Raw genomic sequence first — 16,446 nt, 5'->3', positions numbered from 1 at the left:
TCTCCTTTCTGCCAGTCAAAGACTCCACAGGTGGTACTGCCCACATTTGAGGTGGGTCTTCAGACCTCACTTAACCCAGTAAGGGAACTTCCTCACAAACAGGCTCAAGGGCTCAAGGAATTGTTGTCTCCTAGGTGACTCTAAATCCTTTCATATTGACAATCAATATAACCATTAGCATAAAAGGTCTGTCCTATTGTACATGTTCTGAATGATGAGTTTGCATTTCCAATGATCTTCCTGACAGCTAGTGTACTTAAAATCAGAACCAGTTGATAATAATAGTTTCATCTACTAGAAAGAGACTTGGTGGTGCAAATGTCTATGTTAAACTCTTAAAAACCAAAGTGCTGGGGCGATTGCTGACATTTCAGAAGCCAGGTGAAACCTCTGAAGCCCTTCCCTGGAGCAAGTGGGTGAGCACAAGATGCGGATCACTCACCTGGCCTGGCCCTGGACTCCCAGACTAGAGACATGCCTGGGGAAAGTGCTAACTGCCTGTTAGACCTCTTGAATACAAAGAACTGATTTGTAAATGTGAACTGACTTTCCTTCTCTGTCTTAAAAAAAAAGGTAAGCCATGAGTTCTTCTGCCTGGCCTCCCTGGCATCAGGCTTAATTTAGAATCATAACCCTGTGAGTCAGGTGACCCCTTAAACAGTTATTTCAGGTCTGAAAGGCAGCTCAATTGCGATGCATGGGCAGGTGGGGGCATAAAGCAACATTAAGAGTTGTGATGTTTTCTTTTTCCTCTCCAGCTTGGGAGGGATATACTTTTCAATAGGCTAATGTGCGAATACCTGCATAAAAGTCCCTAGCAGACCCTGGATCAGCAGCCTTGGAGTCTGGGAGTGTGTCTCACTCAAGACTGGGGACCCGGAAAACAGAACCCAACATTATGTGTGGTAGAAGAAGTGGAACTTAGACTGAGGCTGCACATTCTCTATGCCATTTACAGTTTCTCTGAGTAATAAGTATGCAAGCTGTGTATCGAAGTCTAGAATGAAAAAAAGGACTAATGGTGATATCTGTGTTGCCTGATAAACACTGTATGTTCACTAACATTTGTATTTCAGATACATGACATTTTTAGTATAATTATGGATATATATCCAAATATATATGCAAATATTGTATGAATCATACTTACACTATAAAGCATTCAGTGTTTGTCAGAAATTCTATGAATGGAACCCACTGTATTTTCACCTGCTATATCTGAGTAAGCCAGATGCAGCACAGGACTGTTCAGGGTGAAGTTGAAGTAATATTATCTCAAGAAAATCTTTGCAGTTCTTTAATTGTGTCAAGTTGGAAAATGAAAATAAATACATTTTGGAAACAGAGACCAACAGAACCAGAAATTCTGGGAGTGAGGCCCAGCAATCTGTGTTTTAACTACTCCTGGATGTGACACTGAAAGTCTAAAGTTTGAGAATTACTGCCCATATTTGCAGTGGCCTGGAAGGTGTGCACACCTCTGTCCGATAGTCCAGCAATCCCACTAGTAAGTATGTGACCAAAGACATGAGCACCTCTGCCATTCAAATGTTACATGTATGCAACTTCCATACTGGTTTCTCATAACTCAGAGCTGGACTATCCCACATACCTAGTAGGATGACGGATAAGTGTGTGTGTGTGTGTGTGTGTGTGTGTGTGTGTGTGTGTGTGTGTGTGCATGAGCATGTGTGCAATGAAGGTGTGCATGTTATATGTGTGAAAGCATGTGGAGGCCAAGGATCAACCTTGCATGTTGATCCTCAAGAGCCATCCACCTTGATTTTTGAGACAGGTTCTTTCATTGGTGTGGAAATCCTTAAGCAGGCTAGGCTGGCAGGCTAACAAGCCATGGGGATCTGCCTGTTCACATCTCTCCAGGGCTGAGAATGTAAGTTTGCATCCACCTCTCCAGGGCTCAGAATGTAAGTTTGCACCAGCATATCTGGGCTTCTTGTTCATTGTGTACATGCTTGCTCCTTACATTGTTTCTGGGATCGAACTCAGATCCTTATCGTTGCACAGATCTACTGACTAAAACACCCCCAGCCCACATTTCTAATCATCAGTGTTTGGTGGCACCTATTTCTGTTCTTTTTCTCCCTGCTACCCAATCAGCACGATGCTTTTCTTCCCTGGTTGTCATTCTCTCCTCCTCTCAGAAACAAACACCATCAGCATGCTTTTTAACCTAGCCACTCTCTCCATTCCATAGACCTCTTCAGCTTCCCTTTTACTGAGGTCCCTTTACCTGCTGCCAGCCCACATCCATTCTTTCTGTCTCTAAGTTCCTCCAGGCCTAATGTGCCCATCATACACCTAAATGTATGCTGTATTGGATTTGTATTGAACAATGTTAGTGTAAGTGGTACACCGCCTGCAATTTCAATCCATCAGAATCACAGGTAAGATTTTCTGTCCCTCCATGGAATTATCTTGCCTCAGCAGTGTCATCTAAATTTGAATCATTTTCTCATAGGTACTGTGATTGTAATTTGGTGTCAGCTTTGAAAGCTTAGGCTAATTTAATCATTCTGCTGATCAGAAGTAATACACTGGGTTTTTTGTCTAGTAGTATATGTGGTCTGTGCGTACATGTACCCTGTGAGGTGTGAATGTATTATGTGTGTGAATTCTCTATGTATCTTTTATTTGGGATATGAGATGTGTGGTATGCATATGGTTTGTATGTATTGGATGTGTGTTTGTGTGTGTGTGTGTGTGTGTGTAGGTGTAGGTGTGCAGTGTTTGTGGTATATGTATGTGGATGATACAAACATGGTATGTGTGTGGGAGGAATGCATAGTATATGGCTATGATGTGTGGTATGTATTGTGAGTGTCATACACATGTGATGCATAGAATGTGTGCAATGAGTATGTTGTTTTTCTGTGCGCCTAGTGGCTGCACCTGAATCTACTGACATTTTTAACTACTTTCTGCAGTCCCACAGCCCCACAGTCAATGCCCCAATGCTGTGACCTGGGAGGATTTCCAGTTTGCCAGCACAGGTTCTGCTGATGCCACCAACTGTAGTTTTTAACTAAGTCTCTGTTGTTCTAATTACCAGTAAATACTTGGGAGTCAGATGTTGGGATGAAAACCTGCTAGCTCACAGAGGCTGAGAAGCAACCAGCTGACCTTCTTTTTTGTCCAGAGACCCAGCAAGAGATTGTCTCTGTAGTTGTCCCAAACGAACAGGCCTTGAAATTTCAAGTCCCTCCCTTCTCCTTTCTGTAACATGAATCTTAAAAGGTCTTATTAATAAAAACAAACCTGGAAGCCAGGTATTGGGGTGAACGCTGGAAGATCAGAGAAGCAGAACAAGCCACAGCCACCTCACTTCACCAATTCTTCAGCTGATCTTGTTTCCTCAGACAGGAAACCTCTGTGTTCTTATCCAAATGGATCTCAGCTGAACTGCTTCTCGAAAGCCTGAAAGCTTAACCAGCTAAAAGCTTCTAGTTTCTCGTCTTCATGCCTTATATATCTTTCTGCTTTCTGCCATCACTCCCTGGGATTAAAGGCATGTGTCACTATGCTGGCTGTTTCCAGTGCGGCTTTGAACTCACAGAGATCTGGACGGATATCCAAATGAAGATCTGGATGGATCTCTGTCTCCAGAATGCTAGGATTAAAGGCATGAGTGCCACCATTTTCTGGCCTCTAGTGGCTCTTCTGTTCTCTGACCCCAGACAAGTTTATTAGGGTACACAATATATCGGGGAACACTATCACCACATTTTCCCCTTTCTGTCTAATATTTTAAAAACTTATAACTAATACAAAAAACTATATCTAATAAGTATATACAACATATACAGTTAAGAATTACATTAACAATGTCTAGTCCATTATCATTTGACAGATTCAGATAAAAATTTTCATTATTTATCCTATTTAAAACAAGTAGTTCCTTATAAAAAGTAGTCTCAATAATTTCCCTTTTTATCTTATCATATCCATATTCTCTTATTTTCTGAGTAGATCCAAAAATCTACCTTTTATCTTATCATTTCTATATCTGCACCACCCATTTTCTGGATTCTATGTCTATCTAGTGGCTGTTCTGTTCTCTGAACCCAGATAAGTTTATTAGGATACACAATATATTGGGGAACACTATCACCACACCTTTCTATAGCTAGAGTTTTCCTGCCTTGCCCACAGTCAAGACAAATCTCTGTCACCCGCCAGTCCCACAGCCACTCAGACCCACCAAGTAAACACAGAGACTTATATTGCTTACAAGCTGTATGGCTGTGGCAGGCTTCTTGCTAACTGTTCTTATAGCTTAAATTGGTCCATTTCCATAAATCTATACCTTGCCACGTGGCTCATGGCTTACCTGCATCTTTTCATGCTGCTTGTCCTGGAGGGCAGCTGGCAGTGACTCCTTCTGCCTTCCTATTCTTTTATTTCTCCTCTCTGTTAGTCCTGCCAATACTTCCTGCCTAGCCACTGGCCAATCAGTGTTTTATTTATTGACCAATCAGAGTAATTTGACATACAGACTATCCCACAGCACCTTTCTTTGTGTCTCTCTGTCTTCCTGGCTCCTCGGTCCTCTCTATGGCTCCTTCCCAGCTCCTCTGTACTCTCTGTCAACTAGTTGCTGGCTCTGCCTCCTGACACAAGGTTGATTTTATTAACACAGCCTCGGGTTTCACAGTGCAAACAAATGTCCCACAATATGTGTATGGGAAATGGATGCCTGTGTACAGTGTGCATGTTTGTGGTAGTTGTATATAGTTTATGTATAATGCATGGCGTGGTATATATGTGATATTTGTGACGTGTCTATGTAGGTATGATGAATTTGTGTGTGTGTATGTGTGTGTGTGGTGTATGTAGGAGTATAAGGTATGTCATATGTGGTATTTGTTTTCAGGTTCTGTCTCTAAATCAACCATATGGAAATTTCTGGATCATTTGGCCTGGCAGTCTAAATTTTAAAGCAGTGTCTCTATGAATTTTTTGGGAAAACAAGTTTGAGAACCTCCTCATTGCACATTAAGCCAAACAAATCTAAGGCATTTAAAACATATATTTGTATCCCTGAATAATTTACTTACTGTCTTTTGAGAATGAAGGTCTTATGATAAAGATATTTTCTGGAAACTGTCTAGCATTCTAATGGGCAGCTGGGGCAGAGAAACACCATGAAATACAGTCTTTTTTATCAAGACACCTGGACAGTCTGAAATTAGTGAATTTGGCACAAAATATACTCATAGATGTTTCCTATGTAGTGATGTAGGGACTCTAAATTCCAAAATAAAATTCATGTGTATATGTGCATACTTAAAAAGTGTAGAAAAGTAATTAAAGCCATCATGTGTCCAGGTTCTCTGTGGCCTCTGCTCCCACTATAACTGTTTATAACAAAATTGCTTTAATATTTTATGTCTTAAACATACTTTTCTGGTTAATGAAAAGTATGTATGTGAGCATGTGCATTTTTTGCTAAAATATGACTTGAAAGAATGCACACAATTATGTGGGTACAAAGAATTGCTTAGCTGATACATGTTTTCCCCGTTGCCAACAGAACCACCACAAATATTCTCACATTAATCTGTGTCTACACTAGTCATTTGTCAACCTTGCACACATGTACATGTAGACTGTCTGAGTTCAAAAGTGCCCATGCACTTTTCAGTACTTCTTTAGGATGACACCAGCTGAGCACACAGGCATAAAATTCCTGGATTAATTGCTGCAATGCATGTGATTTATTAGAAACATATTTTAGTTGCCTCGTTTTCCAAGTCAGACTATTGTACATATTTGTTTCAGTTCAATCAGTATTATCAATATTTTGGTGGAATGTATTTGTGTTGGACATACTTACCTCTTGTCATCAAAGTACAGATAACTATTTATTCTTTTACTTTTAAAATTTTTGTGGCTTCTGTGTAGGTTATATTTTTCCATGGAATTGATTTTCACATATTATCTAGACTGTATGGAAATGTGTGGTTAAGGAATTGCTTTATTTGTTTCTAGAATGACTTTCATCTCTTGAGCAATATTCTCACAATAATTTTTCCTTAATCTTGTTAGGTTATGTAGTGCCTTTACCATATACTAAAATTTGTCTTCACTTTTTCTTTCCTGTTTCTGTTTTGTTAAATTGACCCATCTTTCTGGCCTGCTTCCTATTTCGTGCTGTTTAAATTCCTTAAACTTAATAGAAGATATGAATATCAGACAACATAAACCCTCCTTATTTCATCCATTCCATGCCAATCTTAAGGTTTCATTTATAATTTAAGACAATGAATAGTAAATCAAAGATATGGTTAAGTTCCAAAATGAATTTATACTGATATCCAAAAATAATTAATCTAATTAAGGTTTTCCTTTCAACTTTGAAGAAATGACTTCAGATACTTCTTTGCACATTCTCCATGGAATTTGTGTCCAGACATCTTTGACTATATATGTTTGTCTCTTTCCTGCCTCCTCTGCTTAAATATTAACTTTATAAAAAAAAAAACAAAAAAACTTGGTTGCAATGTGGATCATTCCTAATATGTATTATTTAAATCAATATGCTATTCCAATAGATAGCACAGATACAAAATTCAATTTTCATGAAAATTTGCTAGAAAATACCTATTACAAACAGAGGCATATGAATTCACAGCAGATCTGAAATACAAGCCTCCAGGTTTTTCTGTGGACTGCATGGGAAAGGACACTTTGCCTGGTCTCTTGAGCTATCTCCTTGGACCATCTTGTTAAAGCATTCTCTCATCTGTTTTTAAAAGAGTTACTTTATTTCTGTGTCTCTGTCTATATGTGCACATGTGTGCAGGTGTCTGTGGAGGTCAGGAGAGAGTGTCGGATCCCCTGGAGTAGGAGCTACAGGCGACTGTGTATCACCCAACAAGGATGCTGTGAGCCGAATGCTGGTTCCTCTAGAGAGTAGCAAGAAACCTGTAGCTGTTGGGCATCTCCCCAGCCCCTCTGTGAACTTCTGTAAACTTGTGTTCTAATCCATGGCAGTTGTGTCAAAGTTCATAACATTCATGTAAACAATTATTTCTCAGGTGCTGCCTCTGTGAAAGTAAGAATAATCAGAGGTTAATGTGCAAGCTACTTTTCGCTTTCTGGATGAAGGCTGTGGAGATGAGACTGTGAAGTTCTTAGAAATTGCTCTGGAACCCAGAAGCTCACCAAGCTGTTTGACACACAACCCTTTTTGTAGTCAGTCTGTGTTGTTATATTTAGGTCAATACAGTAATCACTGTGAGTCTAGACACAGGATGTATTATAAGAACAAACAGAATGCATCTGGATATGGAAGAGAGAGAGAGAGAGAGAGAGAGAGAGAGAGAGAGAGAGAATGATACCAGATTTGACAGTCCAAGGCACTGGTAAAGAAGCTCCACTGTAAAGAAATTTTTGGAGCTAGCTTAGTTAGTGCTGTGGCAATCAGTTTATGTTTAGATAACAGGATCTCCACCAGAGACCAGTCAGGAAAAAATACATTTTAATAAAATTCCTATCTTTGTCTTACTTATGTCAGTCCCCAGCACAGTGAACCCTTGATCAAGATCTGAGGCTAGGTTTTCACCTCTGACTGAGGGAATATCGATTAGAAAGAAAAAAAATTAAAATCCTGCACTTAGCTAATTCAACATTGAGTGATATGCTGCCACCTTGGCATAGGCACTAAGGGAGTAGTATTGTGATTTCCTTTGACTGCTGTTTATGTCTGTGCCACACACATTTTTTTCCTGCCAGTGCACTCTAGTCTCTGGCCTCTTAAAATGATGAAAAGCTGTAATTTTTCTTAAATATATCTCCTAAGTCACTAATTGCATTTTCTAGACACTTGTATACTTATTTGTCTGTCCACAGCTTGTATTTTACAGAGGTCCCATTGCCAGCTCCATAGTCCCCCATAGTACCAAGGCAAGGCCACACACCCAGTGCTAAAGAACTTTACTGCACTTTTTTCCCTTTCCAGGAACTTGTTTTATCGATCACTTAAGAGGGGTTTAGACAGGCGGTGGTGGTGCACTCCTTTAATCCCAGCACTCGGGAGGCAGAGGAAAGCGGATCTCTGTGAGTTCAAGGCCAGCCTGGGCTACCAAGTGAGTCCCAGGAAAGGCGCAAAGCTACACAGAGAAACCCTGTCTTGAAAAATAAAAAAGGAGGGTTTAATTGTAAAAGTGCTAAATGGAAATCCAAAGAGTGTACTCCTTTTTCTTAAGTTTGCCATCAGTTCTGTCCTTGAAGCATGTTGTGGAGCTTGTGATGTTCAAGACATGTGCATCATATAGACTCTTCACAACTCTGTGGGTGGCACCAGTCTTAGGGACCAGTCTTGTTGTCAAGTGTGAACTCCCAGAACATTTGCAGAAAGGCTCAGATTTTATTTGGTGACTCTTGACTTCCAGCTATCTTCTCTCAAATAGATGTCATTCAGTTCTAAAATGTAAAGGTCAAACAGCTATCCAGAGGAAGGTCTTTGTGCACCCCTACTCCTTTCCATAAATAAGACCGATAGATGTTACCTTGAATATTACAGACTGGAGGAAAGGCTGTTTCATCAACATTATCCTAGAGGGGGCTATACGAGTAATAAGAAGCATACTAATAACCCAGAATATTCCATTATCTTCATACAATTATTTTTATTTACCCGTATTTTATGTATATGAGCATTTGCTTGGAGCTAGGTATGTACTTCATATGCCAGCTTGGTGCCCTTGGTGGCCAGAAGAGGGCACTGGAGCAGAGCCTATGGTGCTAGAGTTAAAGCAATTGTGGACCACCATGCAGGTTTTGCGATCTGAACTTGTGTCCTCTAAACTATTGAGTTATTTCGCCAACTCCTCTGGGTAATTCTTTATCTCTATAAATAGAGAAAAATGTAGCTCAATGGTCCAGAAAGTCACTGTATCCCAATAGATGCAGAATTTTGAAGTTAATTCAATATCATAAAATAGTGTTTTATCACTTTATCTTTATTTTATGCATGCATGATGTGCAGTGTGTGTGTGTGTGTGTGTGTGCGCGCGCGCGCGCACGCACATTCATGTGTGCAGAAGAGCACATGTGCAGGTAAGAGGACAAACTTGGCTGTCAGTTCCTACTTTCTACACTGTTTGAGCCAGAGCTCTGTTGTGTTTGGCTGCAGATGCCAGGGTAGCTGGCCTGAAGCTTGCAGAGGGTCCTCTGTCTCTGTCCCCTATCTCTGTGTATTGGCACTAATGTCACAGACATTTGAACTAAATGTCTGGTTTCCATGTAGATTCTGAGAATCCAAGCTTGTACGGAGTGTTTTCACCCATGGTGACATTTCTCTAGCCCCAAAATAATCTCTTGAACATGAAATAGTTAGGTATCATTTGATAACCATCATTACCAAAAAATAGAGTTAGTTTAGACAAGAATTTGGAAGAGCACAGCTGTGGATGTCATTGGTTATAAGGTTACTGATGACCAGCCATGACCTCAAGAATATAACACTAAGTTCTAAATATACTGAAAACATGATGAGATGTTTTCCTCCTCTTTTTTGGCAGTTTGATGGCATGATGGTTCTCAGGTGAGCATTTTGTAGATGATAGCATTATATTGCAATATCAAAAGCCTGTACATGTCTGTTCCAGAAGATGCCAAGAAACACTAGGAGATGGGGAAGGTTTAGAAAGTTCCATCTTCAAATTTTTTGAGGGAAAAATTAATAAGCAGAGACTGTTGAATGGAGTACAAGTGAATTCTGTTCTGAATGCATTTTCAGGCTGAGGGTTATGGGAATAAAACATTAAAATGGTCACTTTTATAAGAGGATGGTAGTGAAAAGACTGAGTCCAGATGGAATATGTCAACTCCTTTTGATTACATTGATCATCTATTAATTTTGTTTATCACTTTTATGCAGGTACAGTGACTATCTCAGTTATGTTTCTATTTCTGTAAAGAGACACCATGAACACAACTTTTAAAAAATTTATTTATTTATTTATTTATTTATTTATTTATTTATTTATTTTACATCCAGCCATAGTTTCTCCTCCCTCCTCTTCTCCCAGTCCCTTCCCCCAGCCCTCCTCTGTTCCTACCCCCAATCCACTTCTCTTCCATTTCTGTTTAGGAAAGGGCAAGTCTCCCATGAAAATCAGCAAAACATGGCTTATCAAGTTGCAGTAAGACTAAGCCCTTCTCTATGTTTTAAGGCTGGGCATGGCGGCCCAGTATCAAAGGTAGGATCCCAAAAGCCAGTAAAAGAGTTGGAGACTGCCCCTGCTCCCACTGTTAGGAGTCCCACAAGGGGACCATGCTACACAACTGTAACACATACGCAGAGTGCCTGAGTCAGTCCCATGCATATCCACCGGTTGTTGGTTCTGTCTCAGTGAGCCCATACGAGCCCAGGTTAGTTGATACTGTTAGTTTTCTGTGGTGTCCTTGACTCCTCTGGCTCCTATAATCTTTTACTCCCCTGTCTGGAGGGTTCTCTGAACTCTGGACCACACAAGCCTTTTACAGGAAAACATTTAATTGTGGGCTGGCTCACATACAGTTCATGGTGCTAGTCATTATTGTCATGATGGAAAGCATGGTGTCATGCAGGCAGACATGGAACAGGAGAGGGGGCTGAGAGTTCTACACTGGGATAGGCAAAGAGCAGGGAGAGAGAGAGGGGGAGAGAGAGGGGGAGAGAGAGAGAGAGAGAGAGAGAGAGAGAGAGAGAGAGAGAGAGAGAGAGAGAGAGAGAGAGAGAGAGAGAGAGAGAGAGACTCAGTCTGGCTTGAGCATTTGAAACCCCAAAGCCCACTTCCAGTGACACACTTCTGTCAATAAAGCTACACCTACTCTAACAAGGTCACACTTCCCAATAGTGCCATTGCCTCTGAGCCCATGGGGGCCATTTTCATTCAAACCACCACAGACACTCAACGTGGTTTCCCACAGGGCACATTAACTATTTTTTCTGATGTTTGTGTCTAAATGCCTGACAAAAGCATCTTCAGTATGGAAAGGCTTGTTTTAGCTCACAGTTTAAGGAAATAGTCCATCATGATGGGGAAAACATGGTGGCAGGACTGTGAGACAAGTGTTCCCGTTGCCTCTACAGGCAGAGATGAATGCTGATGCTCAGCTGGCTTTCTCTTTTTTATTCATTTGAGTACCTTAGGTCATACATACATACACATACATACATACATACATGCATACATACATACATACATACATACACACTTATATGCATGCACACAAGTGTGTGCATGTACACACATATACATATACCCACAACACACACACACACACACACACACACACACACACACACACACACACACACACACCACTTTGCAGCCTAAAGTTTTGCCTTTTGTTGTTACATCACTTTCAGTAAAAGCCATCATGCAGCTGGAAAGCTGGCTCAGCCTGTTCTTCCGAAAGACCTAAGTTTAATTCCCTATGAACACAGTTCTAGAGGGAGCTGATACCCTTTTCTGGCCTCTGAGTATACTACCCTCATGTGCATATACCTCCGTGTATACACACACACACACACATACACCCACACACTCACACACATACATAAATAAAATACATTTTAAAAAAGATATTATGGCTCTAGAATATTTCATTGTATTACTGTTATAATTTGCTTTGCTTTTTCTGGCCATCATTATATAATCCTTTATAAACATCTTAGTTAAAAATACTTTTTTTTTCTCGATTTTAACTTGTTTCTGGGTCATAGGTTTTGTGAGTGGAATGCTTTGTATCTCTGTACATGAAAGGTATTCCTGGTCACAAACTAACATTCTGTCTTTTCTTATGCTGTACACATAGGGAATGTATTTTTGGTCCTACTAATCATGCAATTTGTCATCACAGTTATAGAATAGAAACCGTTAATAACATGATTCCTTTTCACAATATCAGTACCTATTCTTTCCAGGCCATAGCAGCCTTTACCAGCATTGGATAGATTCTTGATTTTGATAGGATTGAAACAGCACTTTATGGTTTATAGTTGTTATTTATTTTAGAGATTTTTTTCTTTTTCTTAACGTTTTATTTATTTATTTTTTTTTGTGGGTGGGGACGTGCACATGCCACAACACAGCTGTGGAGGTCAGAGGACAACTTACAGGAGTCATGTGTCCCATGTGACCCAGGGGTTGAATTTAAGGGATTGGTGGCAAGCTTCTTTACCCATGGAGCCATCTCACAGGTTGAACACTTCAGTTCTCTAAGTAGCTCCTTCTCGCCAATACTGGCAAACTTGGCCCATGAAAATTGTTAAACGTTCCTATATAATTTCAAATGCCAATTTTTTCTCTGAATTCTTTGTTATTTTCTGATACTTTAGAAGAGTGATCAACATGCTATCCTTTCTACAGAATCATAAAATGAACAATGACCATCACTGAATGAACACTTCTTTTTATAAGAGTTTTTATAGTTGAGTTCAAACCCAGGGCCTTGCACATACCAGCAAGTGCTCTACTGCTGAGCTACACTCACTAGCCCTGGCACTTATGATTGTTACTGGGCATTTTGTGCACATTATCTATAGGCACCAATAAGTATTGCAAAATAGGAGTTGAATTTGAAGAACAATTAATAGCTACTTAACATTTTGTGAGATTTTTATTTTTGTAATGTTCTTATCCAATTTTGGAATTGAAATTTATTATGTTACTTCTGTGATCTGCTATATTGTCCCTTGTTTTTTATATTATTTCTCTTCTGTATTGCCAATGGATTCCCTTGTCTTGATTGATGGAGTTTTAGAATATCTTGTATTTAGACTTCGACAATTTCATCTATGTAATACTGTTTCTTAATCATAACTCTCAGTACTGCTGACTGTTATGCCACCATGGAGACTGAATCACATATGTAAAAGCAAAGAGCCTTTATTGAAGTTGGAGTTGGTCTCTGTGTGTCTGATGCAGTGGTGAGAGCAGAGAGCCAGAGCCAGGCCTGGGTTGGGTTTTTGTCATAGCAAAGGTTGGGGTGAGGGGATTTCCAAGGTTCAGGACTCTGTTTGGCTGACATTTGTCTAGGGGTAGTTTGGTAAAAGGGGGAAATAAGTCTGTGCTAGGCTCAGGGACATCTTCTGATCTTACCTAATTTTAAAGGTTGGAATGTTTGGGATGTCAGATATTTCCCCTTAGATATTATTGGTCCATCCCTGCCTGGGTGGATCCCTGGGTAGTGTCAGCTTATGGCTTTTCCTGGATCTGAGTGTTGACTGCCAGTAAGCCTGTCATAGCAGCTGTGTCTGGGCCCCTATCTTTCATGGCAGTTGTGTGATCAACTGCTTTGGACCCTACACACTGACCTCTAGCATGTTGATAGGTTTAATCTTTTAGGTTTTGTTCAGGAAGCCATAGCTCCAATGAGTTCATGAGTATAATAGCCTTTGATGTCCAGAAGAAAGCATTTCACAGCCTTTCTACTCATCTTCCAGTTCTTATACTCTTTTTGCCCATCTTTCATTGCTGTTCCTTGAGCCTGGATGTTCAGTTTAAGGCTGATAGCTCAACAGTTACTTATTCTCAGCACTTTGACCAATTGGGAGTGTGTACATTAAGTATCATTCCCTGAAGGGAGAAGTTTCTATGACCAAAGCTGAGAATATGGTTGAACAACTGTCCTAGGTTCTAACCCCAGGCCCTGTGACTTCCAGAAATGGCCTTTTGTCTAGATAGAAATTCTTTCCTAGGGGCCATAGAATCAATCTGAGCTTCCAGAATGAATGCATGCCTTCTTATTCCTTTACATCCTTTCAGAAACCAAAGGATGATGTCTACCTCAAATTTTTCTTTTGATTATATTGATCATCTATTATTTTTTTTTATCATTTTTGCCCAAGTACAGTGACTGTCTTAGTTCAGGTTTATATTTTTGTGAAGATACACCATGGCCACAGTAACTCTTATAAAGGAAAACATTTAATTGGTCCTGGCTTACAGATTCAGAGGTTTAGTCTATTATCATCATGGTAGGAAGCATGGCAGTATGCAGGCAGACATGCTGGAGAGGTATCTGAGAGTTCTACATCTGGATCTGCAGGCAGCAGGAAGAGTGAAACACTGGGCCTGGCTTGAGCATTTAAAACCTCAAAGCCCACCCCCAGTGACACACTTCCTCCAACAGTGCCCCACCTCCTAATCCCTGTCAAGTAGTGCCACTCCCTGATGACCAAGCATTCAAATCTCTGAGCCTGTGGGGCCCTTCCTCTTCAAACCAGCACAAAGGGCTTGTTAATGTGCTCTTCAGGAAGAGTTTGATCTGTATTGGGGAGGTATGGGATGTGATCTTAGTTTCCCTAAGGGTTTGGAGGAAATCTGGGTCAGGCTTATACCGGATTCATCAACAGTTCCATTTACCCCTTGCTTGAGAGTTGTTATAAAGAGCCAATATTAGTTATTCCTTGGATATATGAAAGAGTTCTCTAACAAAGACTGAAGCATCTGTAGCTTTGTTTTTCCCATAAGATTCTTTACTGTCCATGACTTTCCAAGTAGACCTTGGAATGTTTGCATTTTGTAAATTTTGTGCTCTTCATGTTAAATATTGCTGTTCAATCAACATGAAAATTCCATGGAATTTTTTTAGCATGTTGTTCAGTTTTTCTCTGTTTCATCACCCAAGTAGAGAACTAAATATTGTCAAAATATTCAAGTAAAGCTTTAAAATTCAGGGCTCATATTTTGGCTCAATGGCCACTGCTTTATATGTTCTGGGAGACACTTGGTGGCTTATATAGATACTAGAGGTTATGTTCATTTCTATGTAAAGATCCAATATTATTTGTGTGTGTATATATATGTGTGTATATATGTGTGTATATATATATGTGTGTATATATATATGTGTATATATATATATATATAATATGTTTATGGTATGTGGGTACCCATGGAGGCTAGAGGAGGGTGTTAGATCCTTTGGAGCTGGATTTATAGGTGTTTGTGAGCCTCTGCTGGATATGGGACCTGGAAGCTTTATACCAAAACTGTTATAATAATAAGTTCTCTTAACTTCTGAGCCTCATTTCAGGCTATTGATGATAATATAGCATCCACTTACTTACTGCAAACCACAATTTTCTTTTTATTAATGACAAGAAAATATAACCAAACTTCTTTTTCATAATTTTGTTCTGATAAACATTTTCCCATCAAGTAACCTCTTGGTGTTATTTAAATTTAAATTATTTTGAGATAGGATCTCACTATATAGATATAGTTCACCTGAACCTAACTATGTAGATCAGGTTTGCCTCCAATTCTCAGAGATGATCTTGCTACTCAGTATATACACAATTCAAAAAAGAATATATTACTTTATAATTATGTATAAATGGTAGAATCAATTAACATAGTTAAGCTTTTAATTTATATTTTAATCTTTTCCTTTTGTTCCTTTCTGATGCAGTCATATTTCAAAATCTGTTCAACGAAAGTAAAATAGATACAATTTGGGAATGCTCAGCATTCTAAAATCCCATTTATTTTTCTTAAACATTGGTTTTGATGGCCACGTATGTTCAGTTCAGTGTCTCCTGTTTTTGACACATGCTTTTTTGTGAATGTAAGCTGTTTTCTTCAGGAAGCTTGTAGAACTTCATTTTGGGATTTTTATGTGATGAAAGTTTATATTTTTCTTTTTGTAAGTCTGCCCCCAGCCCTTATGAACCCTTATCATCTGCTCTTTCAGCTTTCTTTAGCTCTCAAAATTCCTGCTTGTTATTTATTTAGTTATTCCCCTCTTTAGTATTTCAACGGCTGGGACTTCTGTTAATGAATGTTGACTTTTCTATTTCCCATATCTCTTATATATTTTTCATTATTTCTGCCTTCTTTATCCCTTTAGCTGCCTCCTCCAGCAGTCTTAGACTTAATTGTTCAACTCACTGGTTTGTTCTTTAGGTGAATATGACCAGAGAACCCTTCAATTAACTTCTTAATTCACTTTCATATTTAATTATTTTATTTGTTTTAATGCTCTTTTTGTATTCCTTTCCCTGTATTAACCCTTATCTCAACACACACATTTACTGTACCTTTAAATATTATTCTTTTATCTGTTGCTGCATTTTATTGTATTATTATTTGGTTGGTCTTTAAAAAAAAAGGCTTACTTACCCATCCATTATCTTGGATTCCTGCTATGAAGATAGGTTTGTGGAAAAACCTTCACCTTCTTGAGAACCTTCTGCAAGGTAGATGAACTGACCAGAACTTAAATGGAGTGGAGAGGTTTAGAATGTTGGAAACTCAGCAGTGTGCTCCTAGCAGTGAGAGAGGGAAAGGCTGCTGCAGGTACCATGGCTGGAACAGCAGTCTGGACTGGATTTTAACACTTTGCATCTCGTAAGGGTTTCTAGTCATTGATGTCAATTTGTCTAGATGAGTGTATTTTACTTTAATTATTTAGGTTAGTATACAA

The sequence above is a fragment of the Peromyscus maniculatus genome, chromosome 11, assembly GCF_049852395.1.
Source record: "Peromyscus maniculatus bairdii isolate BWxNUB_F1_BW_parent chromosome 11, HU_Pman_BW_mat_3.1, whole genome shotgun sequence".
NCBI classification, from domain to species: Eukaryota; Metazoa; Chordata; class Mammalia; order Rodentia; family Cricetidae; genus Peromyscus; species Peromyscus maniculatus.
The sequence above is the reverse complement of the archived record's forward strand: the minus strand, read 5'-3'. Positions refer to the sequence as shown.